Source organism: Carlito syrichta, unplaced genomic scaffold (assembly GCF_000164805.1).
Source record: "Carlito syrichta isolate Samal-C Ts95f unplaced genomic scaffold, Tarsius_syrichta-2.0.1 Scaffold135612, whole genome shotgun sequence".
Taxonomy (NCBI): domain Eukaryota; kingdom Metazoa; phylum Chordata; class Mammalia; order Primates; family Tarsiidae; genus Carlito; species Carlito syrichta.
Window position 1 is genome coordinate 2,171 of NW_007079708.1, and position 10,329 is coordinate 12,499.

The following is a 10,329-nucleotide window of genomic DNA, read 5'->3' on the forward strand; positions in this document are numbered from 1 at the left end:
CCGGGCGTGGTAGCACATGCCTGTAATTCCAGCTACTTGGAAGGCTGAGGCGGAAAGATCACCGGAGCCCAGCAGGTCAAGGCTGTGGTGGCCGGCAGCGGCCATTGCACTCCAGTCTGGGCAACGGAGTGAGACTCCAACTCAAAAAAAAACTATACTGGCCACTCTGAAATTTCTTGTGCCACACTCCACCCAGCAACAGTTCAATACAATGTATTCTTGAAAGCCACTAAGAGAGTAGATTTTAAGTGTTCAAATTGATGTGAGGTAATGCACATATTAATTGGCTACTTGGAAGGCTGAGGCGGAAGGATTGCCGGAGGCCAACCGACGCAGGGGTGGCCTTAGGTTGTCACTGCATTCCAGCCTGGGCAACGGAGTGAGACTCCCACAAAAAACAAACAAACAAACAAAAAAAAAACACTAGATGCCACTAGGAGGCAGCAATAGCACACAAGAACTAATTGTCACCCACACATTCACACATGCATGCCCTTGGGACATGCATAAAAGCACACATTCCAGCCACATACGCGTGCACATTGTGTACATATCATGCACACTACATATATGCTTCATCATACATGCAAGATCACAAGCATGGTCACATACTTGCACACCAGTCGCATACACTCTGTCACACAGATATACTGACACACACATGTGTACAGCCCAAGATGTTTTCTTTCCTTTTCTTTCTTCTTTTTATCTTTTTAATCTTTTACTGAGGGATTAAAGCAGGGAATGATACTCAAGCTAGCAGATAGGAAATGTCACTGATGAATATTATTTATTATTAAGTTTGAGGGTAGAGGAATGAGATCCTGTATATTGAAAATTGGTCAATGTCTTAGAAATGAAAGAATTGGCCAGGTGCGAAGGTTCAAGCCTGTAGTCCCAGCATTTTGGGAGGCCGAGGTGAGTGAATTGCCTGAGCCCACGGTTCAAGAACAACCTGGGCAACTTGGCGAGACTTCATCTCTATAATAAAAAATTTGCCAGGTGCAGTAGTGCTCACCTGTAGTTCCGGTTACTTGGAAGGCTGAGGCAGAAGGATCGCCTGAGCCCAGCGAGTAGATGCTGGGGTGGCCGTGAGTGTGCCACTGCACCCCAGACTGGGTGATGGAGTGAGACTCTGACTCAAAAAAAACAAATACAAAAGCAAAAAAAGAAATGAAAGAATTCATTTTTTATATTATCAACTTCTTGCAGAAATATAGCAGAAGCAATAAGTTAGAACACTGATAATTTTGCATTTAGTAGGCCACCCTGCCATAATCCAAGAGAAAAAGAGTGTCATTGGAAAACACCTTCAGGGACCGGCTTGTCTTGGAAGAACACCTCCTTAGCCATATGCAAGTTAACTTACAGGGTTCATTTAGGCTGCAGTTGCTCGTTAAGTAATATTAATTTGGGAAGGCCAAATTCAACCATGCAAACGTAGAGAAGGCTAACCAGCTCTTTGTGGTTGTAGTTCTTTCTTCACTGGCCCGCCTGTGGGGTCTAGTACTTCCTGAACCATCAGCCAGGAGAGATCACAGCACACTGTGGCTAGGGAGGGCAGAGCTGAACTTTGATGTCAGACAGTCTGGTGAACTAAGCATTTAGGAAGAAAAGCATTCAGAAAGGGTGTCTACTTATGGGACTAAATGGCCCACATAATCCCTAAATAGAGGGTCTGCAATTGGGCATTTTCTACTAATGGGCTCCTGTAATCCAAATTGCCCCTTCAGATTGCAAAAACAGCAGATTTTCATTTCTGTGAAAATATCATTAAATTACAGGAATCAGTACAACGGTCGAAGCTCTAAAGTCTCCTGTGATTATCTTCCAGGGATTCACACCTATCCAGCAGTCTGAAATGCCTTCCAGTCAATAAAATGGTACAAAAAGCTGTCTTCAGCAAATGTGATGTTCCAAGAGTTTCTTTGTGAAATAGACTGAGAAAGGGAGTGGTGTTGGGAAGGTACTGCAGGTTTGAAACATCTGATACTACCAAAATACAGATCTCTTGATTGTGTATAGGATAGTGGTCTTGTATACATATAGGTGCATATGTATGTCCCAGCTTTGTCTTTGATTAATATATATATAACTTTTTTTTTAGTTGGAATCTCACTCCATTGCCCAGGCTGGAGTGCAGTGGCATGCTCACAGTCACCCCAGAGTCGACTTGCTAGGCTCTGACAATCCTTCCACCTCAGCCTTCCAAGTAGCCAGAACTGCAGGTGCGCACTATCATGCCCAGCTAATTTTTTTACTTTTTTATTGTAAAGACGATGTCTCACCAAATTGCCTGGACTGGTCTTGAACCCGTGGGCTCAGGCAATCCACTCGCCTTGGCCTCCCAAACTGCTGGGGATGACAGGCTGAGCCACCAGGCCCAGACCCAGCTTAGTCTTTGAAGAGAACCTGGAAGCTGTGACACCCCAGGAGCAGTGAACACATCTAGAGACCAGGCAAATCTCGGTTTCTAAACATCATTATATTCAGCTCGTTGAGGAAATTGCTGAGATTTGAAAAGCTGGGGAATCACAAAGTATAAGATGAGTTTGGGGCATTTTGTCTTGCCCAAAAGTAAAGACGTGCCTAAAGAATATGGAGACATATCAAAAGTGCATATGATGGCTTGAGTCCAGGAGTTCAAAGCTGCAGTGGGCTGCAATCATGCCACTGCGCTCCAGCTTGGGAGACAGGACAAGACCCTGTTTCTAAAAAAAAAAAAAAAAAAAAATTAATGTTTAATAAAAGGACACATAGCCACGTGCAGTGGCTCATGCTTATAATCCCACCACTTTGGGAGGTGGAGGCTAGAGGATTGCCTGAGTCCAGGAATTTGAGACCAGTCTGGACAACTTGGCAAGACCTCATCTCCACAATAAATCAAAAAAATTAGCTGGACATGGTAGTGCATGTCTGTGGTTCCAGCTACTTGGAAGGCTGAGGTGGAAGGATCACCTGAGCCCAGCAGGTCGAGGCTGCAGTGGCCATGAGCGTGCCACTGTCCTCCAGCCACTGCCCTCCAACCTGTGCAACAGAGTGCAACTCCTACTCAAAAAAAAAGACACATGAGCCACTTGAAGTGACCTCCACTGACCATTAAAGCATCAAAGTAAATAATGCTGGCAGTGAATTTTAATTCACTGAATAAGGTAAACATCCATGAGTTCATAGTGCTATAAATTAATTAACTAATTAATTGAGAAAATTGGAAACTACTTCCTTATAGTAGAATGGCACATAATAAATGTAAATGGAATGATGAAATTAGAAAAGTACAATTGATTCAGGTAAAATTCATCAGTGTACACTAAAATTACCGGATGAAAGTCTTACGAAAAACATAATATTTACACAGTTTCAGAATATCTCCCCATGAGATAGTGATCAATTACAAAGGAAAATATAGTGATCATACAATGTAGAAATCTGGCAGACATCAGATTATTTAACCAAGTAATCACAATTAACATCGCCACAGGGCATGATGGCTCACGCCTGTAATCCCAGCACTTTGGGAAGCCAAGGCAGGAGAATTGCTTGAGCCCAGGAGTATGAGACCAGCCTAGGCAACATAGCAAGACCTCATATCTACAGCTAAAAAAATAGCCAGGCATAGTGGTGCATACCTGTACTCCCCGCTACTAGGGAGGCTGAGGCAGAAGGGTTGCCTGAGTCCAGGAGGTTGAGGCTGTGGCGAGGCATGTTAATGCCACTGTACTGCAGCCTGGGTGACAAAGTGGGATCCCAACTAAAAAAAAAAAAAAAAAAATTACCAATGGCAATGGCATAATTTTTTTTTTTTTTTGAGTTGGAGTTTCACTCTGTTGCCCAGGCTGGAGCACAGTGGCACACTCATGGCCACAGCGGCCTTGACCTGCTGGGCTCAGGCGATCCTTCCACCTCAACCTTCCAAGTAGCTGAAACTACAGGAGTACACTACTACGCCCGGCTTATTTTTCGATTTATTGCAGAGACAAGGTCTCACCAAGTTACTCAGACTGGTCTCAAACCTGTGGGCTCAGACAATCCTCTTGCCTCGGTCTCCCAAAGGGCTGGGATTATAGGCTTGAGCCACTGCACCCAGTCTGTAAGGACATAAATTGACTGGCATCACGTAACTCCTGGTTAGATACACTAAGAACACAATCTCTCCTCTCTTATAATCCTATCAACAGTTGGTGACCAAAATCTCATCATGACGTAACATTAAACAAGCCCTAATATTTGGCCTGTATTTGTTAAAAACATGAAGATTGTGAGAGAGGAAGAAAAACAGAGAAATTCTTCTCGATCAAAAAAGACTGAAAGCAAAGGCCATGCTATCCGCAGTGGAGAATTAGATGCCACTTTAAAAACAACTTCTGGCCGGGCTCGGTGGCTCAGCCTGTAATCCTAGCACTTTGGGAGAACAAGTCGAGTGGATTACCTGAACCCGCGGATTTGAGACCACCCCGGGCATCTTGGCGAGACCTCGTCTCTAGAATAAATAAAAAAATTAGACTGGCGTGGTAGCACGTGCCTATGGTTTCGACTACTTGGAAGGCCGAGATGGAAGGATCGCCAGAGCCCAGCAACTCGATGCTGGGGTGGCCGTGAGCATGCCACTGCACTCCAGCCTGGGTGATGGAGTGAGATTCCAACTCAAAAAAAGAAAAAGAAAAAGGAAAAATAAAAACAGCTTCTGATATTCTGGGTGCAAAGGCACCAAGTGACCAGGCTGCCCATCACGAGCTATATTCTGTCAGATCCATGAAGTCACAAGGTCAGGTGTGTCCAGAAACAATCTATGATAAGATGAGAATGGATGAATCTTGAAGCTACATGATTAGAAAGTCTAAATGTCCCATCATCCATCACGCATCATCCGTCACTGTTGCGCCAGTGCTCCTCTTAAGTGCAAACATTGCTATATGGGAGATCCCTTATGACCAGCTCACAGCAGAGGAAAAAGCCCGTGCTTGGTTCATGGATGCACAGGTCTATATGTGGGTGCAGGCCAGAAATGGATAATAACAGTACAGCTTACTCAGAGAGGGTCTTGAAAAACAGTGTGAGGGAAAATCCTCCCCACAGACAGTATTTTTCTTTGTGTAGAAAAAGAAGTGAACCATGCTGGATGCAGTGGCTCATGCCGATAATCCCAGCACTTTGGGAGGCTAAGGCGAGAGGATGGCCTGAGCTCAGGGATTCAAGACCAGCCTGAGCAACATGCGAGATCTCATCTCTACAATAAATAAAAAAGTTAGCTGGGCGTGGTGACATGCACCTGTGGTTCCAGTTACTTGGAAGTCAGCCCAGCAGGTCGAGGTTGGTGGCCATGAGTGTGCCACTGCACTCCAGCCTGGGCAACAGAGGGAGATTCTGACTCAAAAAGAAAAAAAGAAGAAGTGGCCCAAGATTAAAATATATATGCACTCCTGGGCCCTGGCAAATGACTTGACAGTCTGAGAGTAGGAAGATGAGTAGATCGGGAGCAAAGGAGTCTGGAGCAGGGACATGTGAAACAATAAATGGGGAGGGCATGAAGCATGAAGATCGCCAGCACACATGCTAACTCCCACTAGCAGGGTACTAAACAGCCGGACAGACAAAAACACTCAGCCAGTCGACAGCATCCAGCCTCTCTGACTGGCCGCCTCAGTGCTCCCATAATGGGCACAGGAAGGAAGTGGTTGTAGAAACAAGGATGGAGATAATTCATGGGCCTCAAAGCACGGTCACCTGTTTATACTGACTGATCTAGACACTGCCTTGGCTGAAATTCAAACTGCAAGAAACAGGGACCAGAGACCAATGTGGAGCCCCCAAGTTGACCCCATCTCCCAAGTGGCCCAAAGGAACATGTGGTTCAAATTGACTACACTGGGCCTGCTTCCACTGAAGGAATGCAAACATATCAGAAGAGAAGTCAGTACTTACTCGGATATGGATTTGTTTCTCCTGCTAACAGGGCCTCACCCAGCACCACCACCTGAGGACTTACACAGTTGCAATTCTCGGACACAGGATCCTACACAAGGGTGTGCCTGACCCTCAGAGGAGGTGTGTGTGACACTGGGCCCATGACCACAGGACTGACTGGTCATATTACCTACCATACCATCCAGAAGCTGCCTAGATAGAATTGCGAAATGGCTTATTAAAGGCACAATCAAAGCACCAGCTTGGAGGTACCATCCTGTAGGATGAAATACATGCCTCAATTCATTTTTGAAGTGTTTTTCATTTTTTTATTTTTAAGATAAAACAAGTCAAATTTATTAGAGTTGTCCACAGTCAGCAATGGTGATCTTCTTGCTGGTCTTGCCATTCTTGGAACCAAAACCCTCCATGGCTTGCACAACATTCATGCCCTCTTTCACCTTGCCAGAAACCACATGCTTGCCATCCAACCATTCAGTCTTAAGCAGTCCAGATGAAAAACTGAGACCTGTTTGTGTTGGGTCCAGCATTTGCCACGGACAAGATGCTGGGACCTGTATGCTTCAAGATGAAGTTCTCATCATTCAGTTTCTCCCCCTAAATGGACTTGCCACCAGTGCCATTATGGTGTGTAAAGTCACCACCCTGGCACAAAAACCCTGGAATAATTCTGTGAAAGCAGGAATCCTTATAGCCGAATTCTTTCTCTCCAGTGTTCAGAGCATGAAAGTTTTCTGCTGTCTTTGGAACTTTGTCAGCAAACAGCTCAAAGGAGTTGCGGCCCAAATGCTCATCATCGACGGTGATGTGGAAGAACACAGTGGGGTTGACCATGGCTGATGGGAAAAGGTTCAATGCGGCAGCATCTGCAAAGCCTTTTTTCAAAGTTTTAGAACAAAGCTTATTAGAGAAAGAAGAGGGGAAGGAAAGAAAAACATGCCAGAACTGGCATGGGCAAGAGAAACCACCTATACTTTAATTCAATACCTTCATTTTGTTCCCAATAGGAACAATACAAGGGTCTGGGAATCAGGGGTTTGAAGCAGCAGTGGCCACCTTATGATTACCTCCCATGCCCTAGTTGGTGATAATTATTCTTGTTTCTCCACATCTGATCTCTGCAAGTTTAAAGGGCCTTGGTCCCAAAGGAAAAACACTTACACTGTGGGGACAGCAAGTCCTTTTGAACTATAAACGATAGATGATGCCTGGCAATTTTGGAATCCTTTTGCCAAGGGGCCAGCCAACAAGCAAAGGTTTCACCATCTCAGAAATGGTCATTGACCCTGATCATAAGGAGAAAGTAGTGCTGCCGCCTCCTTCAGACTCCTTTATGTAATTTTATTATAAAGAATACAGAAACTTCAACCTGAGAAATGCATGGCAACCTCTCAGACCCCTGTGTCACACCCCACCTGAAGAACCACTGGGACCCACAGAAGTGCCAGCCAAGGGTAAGAGAAATTGAAAACAGGCCGGGCTCGGTGGCTCAGCCTGTAATCCCAGCACTTTGGGAGGTTAAAACAAGTGGATTGCCTGAGCCCACGGGTTTGAAACCAGACCAGGCAACTTGGTGAGACTTCGTCTCTACAATAAATCAAAAATTAGCTGGGCATGTAGTGCACATCTGGAGTTCCAGCTACTTGGAAGGCTGAGGTGGAAGGATCACCTTGAGCCCAGCAGGACAATGCTGGGGTGGCTGTGAGCGTGCCACTGGGCGACAGAGTGAGACTCCAACTCAAAAAAAAAAAAGAAAAGAAAATAGATACTGGTGGAGGAAGAAGATAAGTATCAGTTGCAGGCCCAAGACCAACTGCAGCAGCAGGGGCTATAGTTGATCTTACCAACCTTACTCTGCTGACTTTCACTCAGGAAAAAAGGCCCATCAGAATCCTGGAGGAGCTATTCTCAGAAAATATGCGAAGCAGTGAATTCAGAAGCAAAGCGTGTCCTGGCTTAGATACTGTGCTGTGCCATCCAGTTTTCCTTTGAAGAATATATTCCCCCAGTGACAGTGAATTGAGGGAGGCCACTGATAAAAAGCCAGCAAAGAACTGCGGCTCTCTTCCCGTAGCCCACAGGAACTGAGCCAGGCCAACAACCACTGAGTAAGCTCGGAAGTGCATCATCCTCCACTTGGGCCTTCAGATGCGACTGCAACCCTGGCCAACCCTTGGCACCTCTGTAGAAAATCAATTGACTATGAATATGTGGATTTATTTCTTGCTTCTCTATTCTCTCACAATGGTCTATATGAGAGAGTACCCCCCAAAACCAGAATTTATTTATAACATTGTGTGTTTATTCTTACATGTTTACATTTCAGTCGCCTTCAAAGTACTCTCCATTTGATGCAATACATCTATTAAGATGCCTTTTCCACTGCTCAAAACAATTTGCTTATTTATTTATTTAATTATTTATTTAAGTTGGAGTGTCACTCCGTGGCCCAGGCTGGAGTACAGTGGCACACTCACAGCCACCCCAGCGTTGACCTGCTGGGCTCCGGCAATCCTTCCACCTCAGTCTTCCAAGTAGCCAGAACTACAGGTGGGCAATACCACACCCGGTTAATTTTTTAGTTATTGTAGAGATGAGGTCTTGCCAAGTTGCCTAGACTGGTCTCAAAACTGCAGGCTCAGGCAATCCACTCGCCTTGGCCTCCCAAAGTGCAAAAGACCTTTTTTTTTTAGAAAGTTAGAATTTTTAAGAAGACAGGAAAGCTCCTGGCAGTGGGAGAGGCCCTGAAGGGTTGCCCATCAGTAGCATTTCTATACACTAACAATGAACTATTTGACAGGCTGAGCCACTGAGCCCAGCCTCAGAAGTTTTTGAACTTGTCAATTTTGATGCCTTTTAGTGCTTCTGTCATTTTTTGTTTCATTTCTTCCACATGGCAACACATTTCCCTTTCAGGAAGTTTATCATCCAGGGAAACAACAACAACAAAAAAAGTTGCTTGCGGTGAGGAGAACAGGTGAATAGGGAGGGTGGGTACAGAGGTCATGCTGGTTTTGGTCAAAAACTGAACACTCAGCACGATATGTGCAGGTGTGCTCATAATTCACCCATCATAAAATGGGCAAACAAATGGAAAGAATCTCAAAAAAATTTTCATTGAAGCTAAACACAGCCTCTCACAACACTTGTTTCAGCCTCCCAAAGTGCTGGGATTACAGGCTGAGTCACCAAGCCTGGCCTGTTTTCTATTTCTCTTACCCTTGGCTGGCACTTCTGCTGAGCCCAGTGCACACTAGCTGGTGCACTGATGCCAATGGTTTCCTAAAACACTTATCTGGTGGAGGAAGCCTGTACTTCAAAGGGCCTGCCCTCCAGCTCTTCTTTCGGTTCTCCCCTCCTATATCTGTTTTTGTGACAGACATACATATGTGTGTTTTTATGCTGATTTGATGACTATAGCTTTGAAGTATGGTTTGAAGTCAGAAAATGTGACGCCTCCAGCTATGTTCTTTTTTGTTCTTTGGCTATTCAGGGTCTTTTGCAGTTTCATACAAATTGTTTCTTCTATTCCTGGGAAAAATGTCACTGGAATTTTGATAGCAATTGCATTGAATCTGTAGATCATTTTGAGTAACATGAATTAATTCTTCCAGTCCATGAACGCAGCTATCTTTCCATTTCTTTGTATCATCTTTAATTTCTTTCATTGATATTGTACTGTTTTGGGCATACAGGTCTTTCACTTTCTTGGTTAAATTTATTCCTAAGTATTTTTGGGGGCTGTGTAGCTATTGTGAACGGTATTGTCTTCTTGATTTCTTTTTGCAAATAGCTCTTTGTTCGTGTGTAGAAATGCTACTGATGGACCTCTCACAACAACACGAGCTGGGCTCAGTGGCTTCAGGGCCCCTCCCATGCCAGGAGTTTTCCTGTCTTCTTAAAAATCCTAACTTTCTAAAAAAAAAAGGGGGGGGGGGAAGAAATGCGACTGATTTTTGTATATTAATGTTATTTTCTGGAACTCTACTGAATTTGTTTGTTAGTTCTAACATATATTTTTAAAGTAAAACAATCAAAGTAATTATGAAAGCATTTACAACCAAAGGGGGGACAGTAAAAAAATATTCTCCCCTTTTTCAAAGCAAATGCAATGTGGGGCATGAGAAGACTCTAACATCTTTATGGCCTTCTTTCCATTTCTAGAGCAGCTAAGTCAGATGAGGGGGAGGCCCATTTTAAAATTAACGCGTGACAAGGTAAAGAAAACCGTGGTTCTAACACTTTGTGCTTTGCGGGGAGGAGCCCCAGGGAGAAAGATTCTTTTGTTAGAAAATCTAAACTTTGGTTTAGGAAGGGAAAGCATCACAATTTCTCCAACTCCACCTCGAACACATACACACACACACACACACACACACACACACACACACACACACACACACA

The 10,329-nt window shown here is 44.4% G+C and overlaps 1 pseudogene; it reads right to left on the minus strand.

Moving 5' to 3' along the window:
• Window positions 1-6,522: 6,522 nt before the first annotated feature.
• Window positions 6,523-6,759, minus strand: LOC110594762 (annotated as a pseudogene).
• Between the last annotated feature and the right edge of the window lie 3,570 nt (window positions 6,760-10,329).